Genomic DNA, 20,625 nt, shown 5'->3' on the forward strand with positions numbered 1-20,625 from the left:
TTTTAAGAGTTCCCGTGTGAATCTCTCTCTTTTGTTCATTATTTCTTACCAAAGTTTCAATGAATTTATGTTGGAATTGAGATTCTGCTATCTTTTCGGTATTTTCTTTGTTGTTTGTGTAAAACAGTGTTTTCTTTTTTATTACAAATACCTAACTGATAGTTAAATGTATGCAGGTAATATGTGAAAAAATCAAACAAACGAAATTGGCTTTGATCCATTTAAATGTTTCTGTGATAAAGATTATATGATATGATGGATATCTGTATCTCGGTCACGGAAGCACAATGTTAATCAGTTCAGAGTCAGTTTATAACATCTCCTTTCCTCCTGTGTCGCACATTCTGTCATAGGCTCAATGTCACCAGGTGCATCAATACTTTGAACTCGTACACCTCCTCTTCTAATGAGACTTGATCAATAACCCATTCACAAATACAGCGTGAGAACGATTGTAGATTTCATTCATACGGGTTTTATTCTCCTCCATTTTTCTCAATTTCTTTACATTTTCACATTGAAGTTCTACACGATATGCCTGAACAAATTGAGATGCTCATCATGTCAGATATTAGAAGAAGTCTTTTACTAGAAAATAAGTGTCTTTTTCTATTCATCTGTAAAAAGGGTCCTTTAATACACGGAAATCGTGACGGAGCAAGGACATCACATATCGTAAGAGACGACTTGTTATTATCTATCTCCGTTACCTTATTCTAAGAGGAAACCAAACTGCAGTTCGTATGTAACACTTCATTTGTGATACTGCTTTTCTGCACATAAATATTGTTGGGAATTAGGAACAGTGTAACTAATAAAGGAGAACTCAGAAAAAACATGTGATTTTAAAGATTACCTGATTGATCACGATTATAAGTTAGAAAATGTACCGACTGAATGTTCAATACTCACAACAGTCCCTCGTAAATCAAAGTCGGATAAACGACCATACAAAACCAAGCAGTGCCTTGTTAAGATATTAGGCAATTATGGTTTTATATACATGTTGCTGAATAAGAAAGTGATTGCATACACTGTATATCAACACACATTTATAGGAAGCAGTATAGTTACACAACATAACAGAAGACTGTGGCCCAATACTGCTGATTCAATATTTAACATAGATCTGATTAAATCACTCCCCATACATATATAGGTCAATGATTTAGCTACTTAAACTTTGATCGTGTTATTAAGGATAATACATACAGTGTTATTATACCTAATCCCAAGCTAAACTTAACAGTTTAATACATACGCTCATCCATACCAGCAATGATATTTACGACAATGGGAATAAACTAGCCCCTAATTACTTACATCAATATTGATAATGGGATATCACCAACATCAAATACTAGGTCTTCGACTATTAAGGGCTTGGTACGATACACGATGCTCACTATGATTCGAACTTCCACTTGAAAATGTTCTGAATATTTTATTATTGTAACTTATTTCTTTATTTCATTTTCGCAGACAGAATAATTACATAGTTATATAATAACAAATGATACTATCTTTGTTACCAGCATATTCCTTATTATTGTCTTTTAATCCATTTATCATCTCTACTCCTTTCCTCAAAACTTTTTTCAACTGTCCACGGTTCCAGTCATCATCATCGTCGTCATCATCATCATCATAAGAAGAAAAAAAAGAAGAAATAGAAGAACCGTCACCAAAACCGTATCATGAAAAAAGAAAAACATCATCATCATCATCATCATCATCATCATCATCTCATGATACAAAATATTGTTTATATTGATATAAATCTTATCATTATGTGGTTAGAAGATCTCGAACCAGTCCAGTTGGATTCAACCCTAATTATCTCAACACTTACATCGATAGTTTGTTGATGTTAACATTTTCCCTGGAATTTTGACATGAGGCCTACTGTACATAATGTAGTGTTATAACTAATACATATTATTACATACCAGAACACGATCGCCAAAAATCAGTAAAGTATGGCAAATCATGACATAGTTCAGCTTTTTTTTAAATGTTTTTTCAAAACGAAGTTTCATTGATATTCATTACATCTGATAGACAAACTGATAATTGCATTCTCCTGATTGTTCCTCCCACACAATGGTTCACACCTTCTCATTATCAACACCCTTAATGTTAATGTTTAACTGCGCAAATCTACACCCCACCCACTTAAAACGCCCTTACAGGATGTTTGAACTACTCGTTATCCACACCTTGTCTACACAAGCACGCGTGAAAAACGTAATTACTCACGCAACACCTGCTCAACACCAAATATACATATTTTTTAATGATGTTTTGTAATACCTGTACCCACATGAGTGTTAGTAAAAGAGGAGAGCGAAAAAAATCTTTGTGGGAGAGAGGGAGAGGAAAGTGACAAGGGAGAATGAGAGAGAGAAAAATAAAACTGTTTGTACTAGTTTAGATTCTCAAGCTAAAATTTAAAATTATACAAAACATTCGTAACGAACTGATTATTTTCATTTAGAATGCATGTACTGTTTCTCAGCAACATATATGCTAACAAGAATCAAACACATCAAATTGCAAATCACATAAAGAAATAGCATCTCAAGAAATCATGACGATTGTAAAAGTTTGACCATACAACTGAAACCTTAATGTTAACATGTACAGTTGTATGATGTAGTTTAATTCATTGTTTGACTTTACTGTATCTCACTCTCACGTATGAAAAAATGCTATTCACTTGTATGTCATTTGTACAATCTTTAGAGTAAGATACAGTGAACCCATGCAATAAATTAAACTGCATCATACAGCTGTTTCGTCCTTCTAGGACTCGTCAGTGATGCTACATCATACAGCTGTTTTGTCCTTCGAGGACGCATCAGTGATATCAAAGTTCCATATTTTGAAACCTAGGAGGCGACTGAAGAAAAGGGAGAGCTGAACTTATTTATATATATATTTGATAACTTCAGTTCGACATGGATTACTGCAAACGTCGGGAAGTAAACATCTGCAGCTGATGGTAAGCAATATCCGATATAATGTCAGACAAATTTATTTGTTACGGTTACTTATACTAGTTTAGATGTCGGTAAATTAATAAAAGAGGTAAAGTAATTTTTTACAAATTCATATTTATTCAGTATTTGTATATGTCCAAAGGTCACCATATAACTCTTTAAAATATATTACCTAATAAGATATAAGCTACAAAACAAAAACAAAAAAAACAAAAAACAAAAAAAAAAAAAAAAAAAAACACCATAAAACAAACGTAAGTGTTTCGGCTGGAATTGAGTGATTTTACAGTTATTTGCTTATATTTTATATATTAAAGGTAATTTGATAAAAATGCTTGTTGACAACTAGTTTTTATAATGAGAATAAAAATCTTCCTCATTACTAGCAGAGCTCATACGTGATGTGATGCAGACGTTAGTCTCAAGTAAAATATACTGATACTCAGCATGCATGCTTACACTCAACTGGAGGCTGCCACAACTGATTTTACATCGCTAAACAACGTGTAACTTTTAAAAAAAAACTTGTTTAAATCAAAATGCCATAAAACACTCGTTATCTGATAACTTAAGTAAAACTATATAAAAGCATCTTTGTAAGCAGGACCATTTCTTCTAGTCTGGTCCCAGAAATGTTTCTTGACGTTACCACACCGTGGTGTTACGATGTCACCTCGTTGTTGGCGTGTATTCAGAAATGAATTTTGTCAAGTATGGAAATAGGACGAATGATGCCATGTTGAAAGCTAGTCAGAAATAGGGTACCGGGGCATTTCGGAAACATAGCATTTTTAAACGGCGCATCAGTCCGAGAATGGGCAACTCGAAACTTTCGTAAATAGTGCTTGTAATAGGAATTTTCTTACGGATTCCATGGGAAATATTAGAGAATATTGAATAGTTTACTGTTTGATATCATATGATTACAAAATATCTGGATTTCTTTACCAGTGCGAAAGTTCATGGTTTTAAGTAGAAAATCTCTGCTAAAGAGAATGCATTCTATAGAGCACTGACATGTTCGAATAAAGCGAATTATACACAGCTAGTGTTCTTAAGTAATTCCCTGTTTTAGTATGATGAAAAGGCGTCACCAATTGTTCAGAAACATCCTTATAAACTAGATCTGGTATTTAATAGTTACAGTAAAATGTGTAGTTGGAGCAAAGAATATTTCAGAACTGTATCACAGCACTTGTAATTGCTATAACTTTTGGGTTGCGTTAGAGGACAAGGAGTATATGATTCCTGTGGGTTCAAGCGGTCAGTACATGTGATATACGGCGATCATGATAGCGCAGGATCTATTGTCCGTGTGGTGCATATGGTATGTGACCCGTCCCACTGCTCAACCCTGGAGAGATCCAATACACCCATGGACCTCTACACTTGTCCTGGCACCTGCCCAGCCGCGGCTTGATAGGGACTCAGGTCACTGCGTATCGCAAGGCCAACTCCCAAATTGCTTCCAAGGTGTGTGATAGTGGAACCCAAGCTCCAAACTTCAACATTTCCTATCTAACTGCGTTAAAATATAACTTGCCAATCTTACATAGTTATGATTACCATTGAAACATTAATTTCACGATATTTTTTTTCAAATCGGAAAGATTGATATATTTACTATTTAAAAAAGAAAAAACAACGTAATGATTGTCTAAGATGAATTTTGTATCCATTTTGAGAACATGCTGAGACACATGGATGTGTTGATGCTGTCATGATTTGACGTACCTGCCGACACACATATCTGTATCTCACCGTCATATCATGATAAAACACCTGTTAAAATTTGTATACTTTGCTTGTCTGACATAATTAAATTACCACGAGACAACACGTTGTTTGTGGCTGATGTTGGCTGTTACTCGTGATTTATGACAGGCGTGGAACACCTAGTACCAGGCAGGATCAGTGCAACACTAATAATTTGTACTTAAATGTGATCATCACTTTGTTGGTATCTGTGTAATGATCTCGTAATACAAACCGTCCTCATTGTGATCTGGTCTATATCCAGCATCATATTAAGGTGTCAGGCTGAAAAATTAATAAAGGTTCATTTTGCCGTAATATTCCGGGGCGCAAGCTTGGGAATCGGACGAAGAATCGCAGGCACGACTTTGGAAAAGACTGCGGCTATAACCGACCTGTCCTGCCTAAATGTTATATTGTTTTGACCAATTATTGAAAACAGCGAATAACAGAAAATAAATAAATAAACAAAACACACAAACAAAAACACACAAATAAACAAAAAATAACAAACAAACAAAAACAAGCAAAACAAAAACAAAACAAAAACTGAAAAACCACTTTTTACAAACGAAGAAAAATCTTAAAAGCAGGAACATTTCTGTAAAAACGGGGAAAAGTTCACAAATACAGAATCGACTATTTTACATTTAAGAATGAATTCGCTACCATGAAATGTTATCAAGACCCATTTGTACCTCTGACGGGTGCTGAAACCTAAAATTCAATTAGGCATTGAATACTGACATTTGAATTATGACAGCATATGACCTTCTACATGTACATGATTAAGTGCTTATTATATAGCTTTGTTAGTTAAGTATGTAAATTTAACAGATAAATTATCAAATGTCTTACAGTGATCGCCAAAATCTTGAGCATGGTTGAGCACCGCTGTAATGCTACTGTTTTTTGACAAGGTTGTCCCGATAATATCTGGTCCCGGCTTGTAAGATTTAATAAGTATGTCGGTGGTTTAGCACTACCGGCTATGACCAGTACCTGGTCCACATGATCCACACAACACATCGCTTAGATTACTATTGTTTATGAGTGGGGACGAAACCTTAAGTTTGAATAGTTGGAACCCCAAGGAGTTAAATGATCATTTAAAGTACAAATTACATTGTATCTGTTTTTATTTCCGTGTCTAATAATTTCGGATACGTTGTACCGAAAGGACTACAGTTAACCCATAAGAAATTGTCAAATAATTATTGTTGATTGGCTGAAATTGGGGAAATCTGGCGTGTGTAAGTGGTATAGTTTTCATATAATGAAGGATAGTGTCAATGTGAAACTAATTTACGTGACTTAACACGAACTGGCATTCATCTACCCAGCAAAATCGTAACGCCAGAATATCACAACAAAAATCAAAACATCGAAAAAGAAAATAAAAATAGAAGACTAGGATACAAATAGACACTGCCTTGGACTTTAAGCGTGCTTAATTCATCGGATCTTTACGATGTCTTTTTTTTATTTTACAATTATTGCGAGCAAGTTATTACAACTATGCTAATCATTGTTGTTGTTCGAATGTAAGAGGGTCATATTGTGGGATGAAACCGGAGTACCAGGCGAAAAACCACGAAGTCGCTCCGGAAATCGAACCCCGGACGCTTGAGTGAATGGCGAGTTCGTTACCACTGCGCCATCACTAATAAATGTACATGTTACCGGACAGAAAGAGATCGTGTTTAACTCTGCGATCCGTCAGTTAAGGTTGTCCAAAATTTAAATAAATGAAAAATACTGTATGATATAAATTTCAGAGGCGAGGGAGAATTATCAAAAATCATTGAAAAATGTCATAAGCTTGATGGGGAGGTGTACTAACCCCATGATTCAATCACTAATTTTCATTCAATAATTTTAGAAGAATGCTAAGTTCATGTGAATATTCTGAACTATGCTCTTATTCAAATGAATCAAAACGTGGCATGCAAGTTACGGAAAACCTCGGGGATTAAAATACAACATCAGTGTCTACCACTTGCAACCTTAAAGATTGTACAAAAGACACACAAATGAACAGTACCGAGCCATCCCGTCAGCTGAATGGCAGAGATCGTCTTTAACCCTTTATTCAAGTCACAACGATCCGTCATCTGAGTGACAGAAACCGTATTTAACACTTTATTCAAGTCACAACGATCCATCATCTGACTGACAGAGATCGTCTTTAACCCTTTATTCAAGTCACACCGATCCGTCATCTGACGGACAGAGATCGTATTTAACACTTTATTCAAGTCACGCCGACCCGTCATCTGAGTGACAGAAACCGTATTTAACACTTAATTCAAGTCACACCGATCCATCATCTGACTGACAGAGATCGTCTTTAACCCTTTATTCAAGTCACACCGACCCGTCATCTGACGGACAGAGATCGTCTTTAACCCTTTATTCAAGTCACACCGACCCGTCATCTGAGTGACAAAGACGTATTTAACACTTTTTTCCAGCAACACAGATCGAGACAAAAGACGATGTTTGTTTACAGTTATAAGAACATACGCAATTGACATTGTCAATATGTTATTGTTAATTTAAAATCACTTTAGTATATTTTATAGAGGAAATAAATATCTCGTTAAGATCCTTTTCTGTTCTGATAATCTCTTCCGTCAGCCAAGGAAGGTATATTTTGTTCCCAAAGGGATGTCAAGATCTTTTCACCAATTCTAAAAATGTTTTCGTATAAAAAACAAAAAACAAAAAAACAACATATGATTTCATCGCAACATTGCACGAAAATGGCTTTAGAGTAATTCACAACCACATCCAATTTTACTACAAAAGAAAGCTGTAAGAGGTAGCAGCTTGGAACGATATAGGCTAGGGGACAAAGTTAAAAAGTCAAATATTTTGAAAGTTCAAGATGAATTAAAGACTTTTTGGAGTTCTTCCCAATCCACATGCCATTGATTCCACTTCAGGGGTATAGAGTATCACAACCAAACTTGAACCCTGGTAAAATAGCACTTAAAATGATAGTAAGAACACAGGAAAACTTTTCTTTTATTATCTGAAGGTGAACATTCCAACACGATTTCGTCTCTGATATCTCCTTTATCTGAATATTTGACACATTCAACCTTCTCGTGAAGTACATTTCTGACATCTAGTTTCTGTAAATAAGGTGGTAAAGACGTTTTTCGGTCAAAATCGAGAACAAAATAGTTATGAATATTCAGAGTAAAGTGTTCTGAAAAAAGTAATATAAAGAGGTAACACTGTCTTCATTTGAACTGATGAAATTGTATAGAGCCTTTTTGATGTATATTTCTATCTTAATTTATATATCAGGTAAAAACTTAAAAAAATATCTCAATGACAAAGAATATACTGACATGTCAACAAGTTTTTTTTATTTAAAACTGTAATTCTACAATGTTTCAAATAAAAGCATGGTAAAAAAGCAACAGAATCGCCGGGCATTCCAACGACAATCAATTAGGTCGAACGTTCTAACGGCAATAGAGTATTTCCAGATGAGATCATTTTGACTACAATAATACCCTAGTTTCTTCTTCATCTACCCACCTCTCTTGATTTGTTACCAATCAAGCTAATGTTACAGCTGTTGATATTCTCGGACGATAACATCAACATTACTAACAGAAGGACAGACACCCCCCCCCCCGAGTTAAATCAATGTTACATATAACACGGCAGATAACCTTCTCGTATGATGGAGGTGAATCAATGTTACATACAACAGAACAGACAACCTCCCTATATGAAGGAGGTGAATCAATGTTACATACAACAGGACAGACAACCACCCTAAATGAAGGAGGTGAATCAATGTTACATACAACAGGACAGACAACCTCCCTATATGAATGAGGTGAATCAATGTAACTTACATCAGGACAGACAACCTCCCTATATGAAGGAGGTGAATCAATGTTACATACAACAGGACAGACAACCTCCCTATATGAAGGAGGTGAATTAATGTTACATACAACAGGACAGACAACCTCCCTATATGAAGGAGGTGAATTAATGTTACATACAACAGGACAGACAACCTCCCTATATGAATGAGGTGAATCAATGTGACTTACATCAGGACAGACAACTTTCCCGTATGACAATCTCCCCGTATGAAGGAAGTGAATCAATGTTACTTACACTGCGACCCTTAACATTCTCGGATGAGATTAAATTAATATAGTTGTGTCTTGTGCAGAAAATAAATTTTTAAAAAGTTGTAGAATGATGGCAGTTGTCTACGGTTTTACACATTAAGACGTCCGATACGTCTCAGTTGTGTTTTAATTGTTTTGTTCTCGATGTCATTGTTACTGTCGATAATTATACCCGTCTACAACAATAAGATACTTTAGGTATATGCCTTGCCGATATCATACTATCATATGGTCGTGTTTTACTTTCGGTTTGACAAGTTCAAATAGATTACTGAAACTGAACATTTTGTAAGGAAACCAGGCTGACTTCTGCTCTCTGATTATAAAGTTAACCAACCTGGTACTACTTTGTATAGTTAAAGATAGTCGGCATCGTAATGCATGGTCTGTTCTTTGGTTTTATTCAAAATCTCGATTTCGCGTTTCTATTCCATCATGTGAGTTATTTCTATCTCTAGCTAATCTATTCCAGCATATTTTAATTATCTATTGATAGTGAGATCTCCGGCACATTGGGCATTAAAATTCTGCTAAATTTTACATCCCTTCTTTCTCTCTAACCCACATACTTTTTTTCCTTTAGCAGTACTCGGCGACATCTTTTTGGTATACATGGATAATGAATATCGTGTAATGGAATACTGTCGGCCTTTTATGTTTGAGAACCAACTTTTACAATTTACTGGTTCATTATCGTCGACTTGTGTTTTTTTGTGTTAAAATAAAGAAACTGCAGAATTTACAAGCCGATTATATTTTCAAGGAGGTGTTTGATTTTAAACATAAATTGTACAAACAGTCAACATCTCCCTACTACTCTGATAATTACACGACTTCAAAACGATGGTTTTCTTCTCGCTTGTGATCGGTATATGTATGTTACTGGACGGGAAATAAAAACGGGGTAATTTAACGTCAAATAAAAATCTTTAAAATCAGACGAAATATTTGACATGTATTGTTTTTAATAACGAGTAGACTTAAATAAATCTATACTGAAATTTGAAACATAGACGCAGTGACGCCACTGCGAATACACGTTTTTCTATCGTTTCAAATAACGTCTCCGTGAAGATACAAACAACGGTAAGTATGGTTGTACTGTGTGTTTACATCAAATATATATTCTATTGTTTTAACTACTTTCACTCAGATAAATAATGGTGATGAAACAGAAAACACTCCGATAATTAAAGGTGTTTTAAACATACAAGTATTGCCTTCAGCGATTCTTGTTAAATTCCGACCGATTTTACTTAAAGCGCAGTGAACAAGCATGACGTCAATGCGAAATATGTGAGAATTAAATCGAAGTCACTGACGTATTGTTTTCCTAATATACGTTCCTAATATTGAAATATAAGTAAATTAAATGTCATTTGACAACATGAAACAATAAGTTTACTGACCTTATGACTTCCAACAAACTAGAACACAAACGTGTACAAATGTACTTAAGAAATCTACTCGGTGCTTTTAATCTATTCAATCAATCATTATGACGACAGTGAAATTTCCCGAAAACAACTTGTATCTGAAGATATCCAGTGTTGTGACTTTGTCAGCTGGCATCTTTCACGGAAATCGTGATATTGGGAACATGTCGTTGAATATCGAATCAACTGTAACATTTATAACATGTAAACCATAGGTTGCTACCAAGAAATAGAAAAATAACAGGGAAATTGAAATCACCATATTTATCATATAGCTTGGTAGAAAGATGTCTCTGTGTGTCTGTAGAAGCGGCTTTCGTGTACTTAACTTCCAATTCTGCCGAGTATATACGAAAATGCACATGTATCTGAAGGCAAAATCTAGGGACTTCGCCAGGGGTTTGACCAGTTTTTATATGCTCTACGTTGATTTTAGCCTCGCAAGAGAACAAACACAAGTTAGTCATGAGGCAGGCACGGTTTACTATGTGCCACGTTGAACCATAGCTATAAGAAGAAGAAGAACCAGAACACGTCCATAGTGGAGTCATTTTACGTCATTTACTTACAGTAGCTGCAGCGTTTGTTTGTAGCTTGGACGTAATTGTCTTGGAGTGAATGCAAGAAAATTAGGCAACTGTTTCATCAGCTTTTCATCATTCATTGATGCTACGAGCCTAGATAAAAAAAATCTAGGAGTCTTTCAAAAGTTGCCATACACGTACAATGATCATACGACCCGTATCAAGCAGCATTTGCAAGACGTGTGTAAAATGAAGGATTTAGGTGTATATTTGCGTCACACAAGGTTTGAAGGGTATAGGAACTAAACTTTATTTAGCTTTGTGTGATCGTTTTAGATTGTTACATAACAAAACAATATCTGTAGACTTCTTGTTGAATCTGAAGCCTTCACACCGGGTCAAGTACATACTTGAAGGTGAGAAGTGTTCGTTCTGCAAACAATAAGAGCTTCAAGTATGATGTAAGCGGTATATGTAATTAAAGTCTATTCGGCATTCAAGATATCTGCACTGGTAGTGAGGTGAGAGCGAGGTCCCCTAATGCATAGCAATGGGGGATAATAAGCCACACAGGTGTCCGGAACGGTTGCTCTACCCGAATCCTGATAGGGGACGGGAAGGTACACATACCCCATTAATTAAACCAAAGTAACTCAGAAAGATTCCAGCCACCTGCTTTACACTGTTCAGTACTGTAAAGATGTTTAACAATCAGCATTTGTATGGGTATTTAAATATAGCATAATTAAGGCCAAGGGGCAAATTGTAGGGGAGACAATCTCAGCCAAATTACTTTACTAATCATGATATAAGCACTAATTTGAACCCTTCCTATTAGACGATAACTACTTATATTAAATAACATTCGTGTACATGGTCTTTTCTCGTCAGTGTTCAGTGTAATAGTCAGGTGCGCTCTGTACTGTTTGGTGATGTTTTGTTGGCATATTGGCATCATGCACACTCTCCACGAGAGTACTAATCATAAGGTAAATACCACTCACCTTACATCTGAGTGCAGTATTGGTGAAGTGTTTACCGAAATCCTAATCACTGCATGCCCCTTTGCTTTAATATAACTTCTTTTGCAGTGGGAGTAATAGTATTCATACCACAATTTTTGGGGTTTTTTTTCGAATAAAGAAACAGTCATGACCATGGAATGACCTGGTGTTCGGCGAAATAAGAATTGGAACATTTACCTCTGTTTCGTTAAGGAATGAAACCGCAGATATTCTACTACAAAATCACCATATAAAGGCAGGAACTCGATGTTTGTCAGAACAGGAATCCGTTGGCATCATGTATTATCATTAATATTATATTCATTTATTCAATGTTCTAACTAAAGTCATTGATACTGATTGATGTACGTCGTGTTGGGGGAGCGTCCTTTCAATTCCGATTCCCCTTTAAAATAAAACATTGCAGAGCCCAAGAATAGATTGTGCAGCACTCAACTATTTTATCATTGGAGATGACTGATAGTGCCCCCTCCTCCTACAGCGTTGGGGGTTTTTTTTGGTGGCTTCTACTAACAAGACAACGAAGAGACAAAAATATATCTGATGTCCCCATGGCAACACTTTCTGTCATATCTTTCTTTCTGTGTTTACCCCATTCTTGGGGTATCTCTTGACAGCCGTCGATCGATACATGACCTCTCTTTTTCGTTATAAAACAAAATAATTGTTCAGGTTTTTATGAACTAAATGAAGTATGCAAAGTCAAAGGACCCACTTCCTTGTGAGAAATGAAAGTTGTAATATTGAATTCTGCAGCGCAATACATGACGCTGCGTGTAGTCCTATTATTGATTGTACGAAAGACGTACAAGTAGATAGCACCATTGATAAATATTTAGATTAGATACAGTAGAGTACAGTCATGAATTAAATTGCATCAAACAAATTCGTCCTTCTAAGACTTGTTTGTGATCTTAAGGGCCTAAATGTTAAACCTAGGATTCGAAAGGGAAAAAATCCAAAGTGAAATGTCAAAAGATAGTAAATCTGGACTCAGTCCTGCGAAAAACAGCTTGCCATTTGTTGGCTCACTGCTCCTACACCTGTACATTAAGAAAGCCAGTTGGCCTTCCTTACTGCACTTAAGTCACCAGGCGAGAGAGTCTGGCTATATTCTGCAGTAGATGCACTCAATAGCCTGCATCTGTCAATAGAAATCAATAATGTGTTTTATATAGGAAAACCTCTCGTTTATTGCACCAGAAGTCACGAAATCAGCTTGATCTGAAGCGGTTTCTTATATGCAACTGTAATCGTGTCCAGCAATACAAACGTGAGAGTCTGGTTGATCATTCTGTTTCTCTGAGAGGTAGCACATACTCCGTCAGTGGATTAAATGTTATTCAGAAGTGTCTTTGTTAAAACCATAACTTAAATCTGCAGTAGGGGTTTAAAGTGTATGTTACTTAGCTATACCGGTATATTATCACTATGAAACCGATTGGATAACCCTCAAGGTCACTAAGTAACAGGATTAATAAGAACAGCGCAATTATGATTGTTCAGAAAATCAGAGACATAAATCAACATTAGGGATATATTACAGTTAAATGAACAAAAAAAACGTATGCCCTGGTGATATTATTATTTTCTTATAATGTATATTAAGGTCCAATACTAATACCTTCTTGCTCATTCTTCGCGGTGGTAATCTTATTGTGTTGATTAGTCAATAGTTATTCTTCATTAAAGTGTTGATTAGAAATATTCGATGTTATATTCAGAGCAGATTTACTGAGCTCAAACTTCACAGCTGTGGAAACAAATTGTTACCTTGACAATGTTATGGGATTTTGTTTCTAACGTTTTACGCTTAAAAGAAGAAAAACAATGGGCATCTAATCAAATAATCAAACATTTCGGTACACTTTGATTTTTAAATCAAACTAAAAACATAATGGACATGTCTTTAAATCAAGAAAATTAATTTCCTCAATCAGGACTCAATATTTCCAGGGACCAGATATTTCGGTCTCTGGTATTTCGCATTCGTAATTTGTATTAATAGTTTTTAATATCACAATTATAATCAAAAGAAGAACAGAAAAAATGCTGAAATTTTCGACACTAATAACCGATTCACAATATGTAGTTCACAGAAGTTGTGAAAAACGTCATATTTTGTTCTATACGTGTAGCATATTGCTAGCTCCTTATCAGCTTAAAATATCATAAAAATAATTTAAACCGTGAAGTCGGCATCAGTTCTGTAATGCCACAAATAGGATTACACCAATACATCGCAGACTCCCTAAAAACTTAAAATCCTGACCTCAAACACACTGGGATTACCATCGATGTTGAATGATTGTCATTATGTTGATCAAACTGCAGACACATATTTAAGTTGAATAAGTTGCCAAAGTGTTCTCTAGGTAGCTAGTGTTTTCGTGTTTGCTTGGTAACTGAGGAGTCTAACATAAACAATTTATTAGAAAACATTCAACTTGCCTAGTGTGCGTGCTAGATCCCCAATGTGTTAAATTCAGCAGGTAACCTATGTATGTGTCAGGGCAAAGATAACCAGTGTTAATATGGTTATCTTATAGAATTTGCGTTTGACTTTCCTAACTTCGAGAACTATGACGAATGCAGTCCTTAAAGCATTTTGCCTTCTATCCATTGAACCTCATTGACATCCATGGATGATTGATGGAAATACAATCCGAGCAAGGGATCCCTAGATACATGTACGGCTAGGAATCCGGGTGTCAAATTTTCAAAGGGTGCCGAAATAACATGTAGAAATATTGCACTCACTAACATTTATACCTGTAAATGATTCAAAGAAAAGATTGGGCGTATTTCAGCATACCATTAGACAATTTGTCACTGTCATAATTAAAAATTCAGCGTAATTCAGAATTAACCATGAAACGTATTTCAGCATTGACCATTAGGCGTATGTCATCTTTGACCATTAAACGAGTTTCAGAATAAAACATTTCAACATTAGATGTACTTCAGCATTAATCATTAAACGTATTTCAGCACTAAATATATTTCAACGTTAACCATTTGACGTATTTCAGCATTAACCATTAGACGGTTTTCAGCATTAACCATTTGACATATTTCAGCATTAATCATTAGACGGTTTTCAGCATTAGATGTATTTCAACATTAACCATTAGAAGTATTTAACATTAACCATTAGAAGTATTTAACATTAACCATTAGAAGTATTAACCATTAGGAGTATTTCAGCATCAAGCAATATTTCTTTATTTTTTCTTTTGTTGGAACAAATGAATAATGTATAGGTATGTTTTTACTCCGTTATCCTAGTTCATATTGTATCTAGGCAACAACACATATGTCAATCAAATCGTTAAGGTGGTTTTGACACCAGGATCAAGAATTACAGGCTGGTGTTTTGTTTGTTTCCATCTCGGATTTCAAGCCGCTAATTATAGGTAGAGGTACTACACGTCAGAGGAAGAGTAGATTTTAGGTTATCTTCCTTCAGTTGCTACAGAGTTTGCTTGTAATTGGAGTTTAGAAGCGATAAGCCTCGATTAATTGTTTAATTAATTGTTGGAAATAGTGAGTACTGACTGGTATGAATTTAAGATTATCTGCTGTTGTCACAAGTGAGGAAAGTGCAGTTTGCAGTTGTCTTTTTATTGGCGCCACAGACGAATTCAGTTTCCAACGACTAAGAACTTTTGTTGCCTTTTTGTTGCGAATTCCCGTGAGACATAATGATCACGATGAATGGTTTGTGTTGGCATATATTTTAATCAAGGTTGTTTACAAAGACATATAGACACATTCTCCTTTTTTATCATCACCTGTTTTAATCACAGCCTATTTCATGTTTTTTTGGGTTTTTTTTTATGTTTTTGTTTGAAATCATTACTTGTTTACTGGTGGAGATACAGCCTTTTTTTCCATGAAAAAGATTCCTGTTTTAAGCCATTGCCCCTTCTGAAATGTGATTAACGACAATTGAACGAATTCATTGAAGAAGATAAAGAGTAATGAAGGTAGAGACAAGTTTTTTTAGTACTGATTTCTCTGGTTCCTGTACTGGTACTTCTAATGATTACTGATAGTCCAGGCTATAACTTTTAAAACCTTATTTCCTAAAGCTGATGTGCTGTGCACTGAAGTTTGGTTATTGTGACCTTGACCTCAAGGTTAAAGATGAAATAAATGTTATTTTAAAAAAACTTTGGCGGGCGACTACATTTAAATCGTTATAAATATCGTCATGAAAGCTGACGTACACCTAGATCGCCTAAAGCAGATGAGCAGTACTCTACCGTTTGTTCACTGTGATTTTACACTAAAGGTGAAAGGTTAGAATACTTTTTGGAAGTCTTTGTTACTTTTACACTTTATCGACCGATTAGATCATTTTTCACACCATGGTATTGTTCAGGTTTTGTATCAACATTTCGGCGGGAGTTGATTTATCTGTTCATGGACAGTCAGGTCTGTATATGGAATATCGTATGACAGAGAATGTTTTGTGTTACTCAAAAAGGATTGCAATATTTTAAAATAAGATGAAATAAAGCTTAATAAAATCAGGAACAGTCGATTGTCTGTAAGTATGCAAACACTCCGCCCTAACATGATGTCTTCTAATAGACACTGCGTATTTGAAAGCACTTTCTCCCAAATTATGCAAGTTATTATCGTTTTAAGACCAAGTAGTTGAACATGCGTCGCGCGTAAGAAGGAAGATAACTCTTGGTGTTGTAATGAATTTCCGATACAGTGAATGCTATTAGGTAGATTTCGCCCTAGAATATATGATATACTACTACAGTAAATCTAGATATAAATGTAATGTTGTAGTAATGTCCATTCTTATGTCGTATTTCTATAGCATGCGGCAAATGGGAGGGGCTTATTCTGGATTGATTTTTCAGTCGTTTTCGATTTATAGTCCAGTCCATTTGGTTCTCAAAATATTGTCTGTATCAGGACATAATTGCAACATAACTTGTTTCTTTTTAAATGCTGGATACCTGCAAAATATCAGGGAAAATTCTATCGAAATCAAAACTTTGAAAAATGTCTTAAGGACCTTCTAGAAGAAAAAGAAAGTTACAAAAATCATATTTTAAACCACATTTAGGGTGTAGTACATATGTATCTAACTCTCGTGTAACACTAGATAAAGGATATTGTGTGACCAACTAACAGCACAGATTTGCTTAATTTGTTCAACTGGGGGTATTGTATACAGGATAATGTAAAGCCATCAATATTTTTATTGTCTTTTTAAAGGTAGAAAATATCACTAGCTAATCTCAATAGAAAAAGAGTTTCAAACTTTTGAAATTAATTTGAGTTTGAATTAAAAATCTGTTGACGAGTTGGTACAGTGTTATCAAAAGCAAATACTTTAACGTTTCTGTATCCATTTATGTTAGTACAACGCTTATTTGCAATACCAATTTTTGTCAGTCAAACTGACAAAGATATGGCCATGTCTAACAATGAAAACATCATTTCATTCATTTTTTTTCTGAACAGTAAAATAATTTAAACGATTCTGAACAACAAACATTTTTATTTCTTATTTAAAGGTTTAACTAATTACCTGATGACTACCTGAAAAAGGGTTCTGACATAAAGTGTAGAAATCCAAAGTGTCTGAAATTCTACTTTTGTTCTGGTGATAATTTAGTGGTTAAATAACTAAGAATAATTTAGAGGCAAAAAGGCAATTGTGTGATGCTGCACTTTCTTTACCACCACAGCCTTCAGAATTTGTGTTTTGTTTTTTTTATATGGCTGAGAATTGCTGGCATTAAAAGAAAGTGTCGCGGGCTTATTTATTGCTTTATTTTCATTGAACGGTGAGAGTGACAACATGGCCTTTTAACCCGTAGGGTGATAACAGGAACGGTTTTAAACGGTAGGAACGTTTTAAGTTGGTGGGTGAAAACAGTGCCATTCTAACAGGGAGGGTGATAACAGGAACGATTTTAAACGGTAGGAACGTTTTAAGTTGGTGGGTGAAAACAGTGACATTCTAACAGGGAGGATGATAACAGGAACGATTTTAAACGGTAGGAACGTTTTAAGTTGGTGAGTGAAAACAGTGCCATTCTAACAGGGAGGGTGATAACAGGAACGATTTTAAACGGTAGGAACGTTTTAAGATGGTGAGTGAGGGTGATAACAGGTGGGTTATAACTGGTCGTCTTTATATGGTTAACGATACAAAAAACTTTTTATTAAAGGTGAATGATAACAGCCCGTTTATAACAGTACGAGAGATGCATGGAAGCTAAACGGTTTTACGATCAACTTCACTTATGAGTTGCGATTTGAACTCGAGGCTACTGGCTTACTAGTCTGACACTCAACCGATCGAGCTAAAGAGCTGTTTTCTTTGGTCGAACGGTATATTAAGTGTGGCTAGTACTAGGATTATATTGTCTCACTTGCCATTAGCTTGGTTTTTGTATCAGAAGGAATGTCTCTGCATTTGCTACAATCAAATGATCAAACATTACTGCGGATTTGTGTAGCTTTCACTGCATCGGTGACTACTGATCATGTTTTATTGTTTAACATAAAATGACAACGATACCAATGTCGAGGAAAGGATCCGCGTATAAGCTATGGCACAGAAAGTTCCATACACCAGCCCAGCATAAAAAACTGCACAGTCGTGACCTAATAAGGATACTTTTGTAACAAGTTAGGAATCCATAACACCATTCATTATTGAGAAAAAACTATAAAATGTTTCGGCCACTCAGAAGACACGGGGGCCAATTTCGATATTCCGATCTGCATAAGAAATAACTTGTTTGGAACTTCATAAGAATCATTTTTACAAAGTTAAAAAAAACAATCGCACATGCCGTTCTTGAGAAGAAGTCGAAAAAGTCTTAGCCAATCAGAAGCCATGACGGCCATATAGGATTTTCCGATCAACGCCAAAACTTATCAAGAACACTTGTGAGGGACGTCATGGTGATCATTTAAACCAGTGTTAAAAGTCCCATAACTCTTGAAGATATGAAGAGATTCCAATGGTAATCAAATCCATGTGATGTTTTGTGTACATAAACCCGCATATCAAATTTAGTGAAGATCCGACTGCAAAAATGCAGTGAGAAGAAAGTGAGAAAATGGTATATTTTCAGCATTCCAAGAACAAAAACTCTTGCAAATAGTGTTGGATAACACTGGTTATCAGACTCATGTGAGGTCTTATTAATATGAACCCACACATGAAGTTTGTAGAACATCCGATTACAATTATGTAAGTTGTTGGCAGTAAGTAATAAAGTGGTCAATTTTCAGCATTCGAAGTCTCATACCTCTTGTAGATTTTGATAAATTTCACTTCAACGAATCCATGAAATATGAGACCATGTACCAAATTTGGAGAACATTGAACTAGAAATAAAACGGCTAGACCTGTAACTCTTGTAAATACTGACGGATTTCACTGGTTATCAAACCTGTGCAAGACATCATGCATATAAAGCCACATACCAAATATGGCGAAAATCTGACAAAAAATACTTACATTATAGTGTTGAAAACAAATACGGACAGATGAACAAACTTATTACAATGGTAATATAGGACAAAGGCATCTCTATGTGGGGATATAATGACCAGAAACTACACCAATTGTTAACAAATTTATTCATTGAACCAGCTAGGGTATCATATATCTCCAAAGGAGCCATATAGGTAACACATGTTACATTATATACAACTTTAAAATAATCATTATAATTATCACTTAATCTTAAAGCAAAATGAAAAATTCAGATAAAATACACAAAAAAACATGGCTTTTCATTCATCCATTGACATTTCAAATTCTAGGTAGCTAAGTTTTTTGTTAAAACTAACAAGCAGTGCAACATACATTACGTAGATGTGAATTATCTTGAAAAACTAAAACAAAGTGAATTAAAAAAAATGCGTTTAACAATGATAATATCTTCATTAAAATGTTATTTTCAAGCATATTTTACAAGAATACCTAAACAGAAAGGATATCTTCAGACCATTAGTAACATCTATAAAATAATGTATGATCTACATGTAAATTAGTCATTACAAATTAATCATTATCATGCTTTTTAATAGAAGCTAGTACGGATGAGTGTTCTGGGCTGGGAACAGATGGGACAGACAAATAGATACAAGGATAACATTATATGCCCTCCATCTCCTACTCTCCATTTCTCCAAACTGGTAGGGGAGTTATTGAAATTGTCCAGTATTAGCAATACAAATATATTCTCAATCATCATGAGCTAATTCATCCATCCCATGTAAAAGAACACAACATCAAGGTATTATTCCTTGTGCTAGATGACCAAGTGATTTAGAATTATATACAAACATTCTACATAAAATGAAGCTGGTTCCCTCTAGATTTCTTATATAAATAGAGATGACAGAAAACTCCACATATGCTCAGTAAAATGCCAGATCACGTTTGAATTTATGTACAATAAACTTTAATTAAAACTTAATAGGACATATAAAACTACATTTTTGAAAGACAGTATTAAAGAATAAAATCAACAATTTTCTCCCAACATTTTGTAAATATCTTCCCACAACCAAGCTACTTTTCTGGACGGTTCACAGCCTAAAAATCACCCTTTGCATAAATGTGTATAGCATAGCATAGCAGAGAATAGTATGCATAGGCTATATTAGTGTAGCATTGGGCTATAAGTATCAGCTATGATCTATTTAAACCGCTA

The sequence above is a fragment of the Ylistrum balloti genome, unplaced genomic scaffold, assembly GCF_031769215.1.
Source record: "Ylistrum balloti isolate Yb309-2 unplaced genomic scaffold, AGI_CSIRO_Ybal_v1 Utg371260, whole genome shotgun sequence".
Taxonomy (NCBI): Eukaryota; Metazoa; Mollusca; class Bivalvia; order Pectinida; family Pectinidae; genus Ylistrum; species Ylistrum balloti.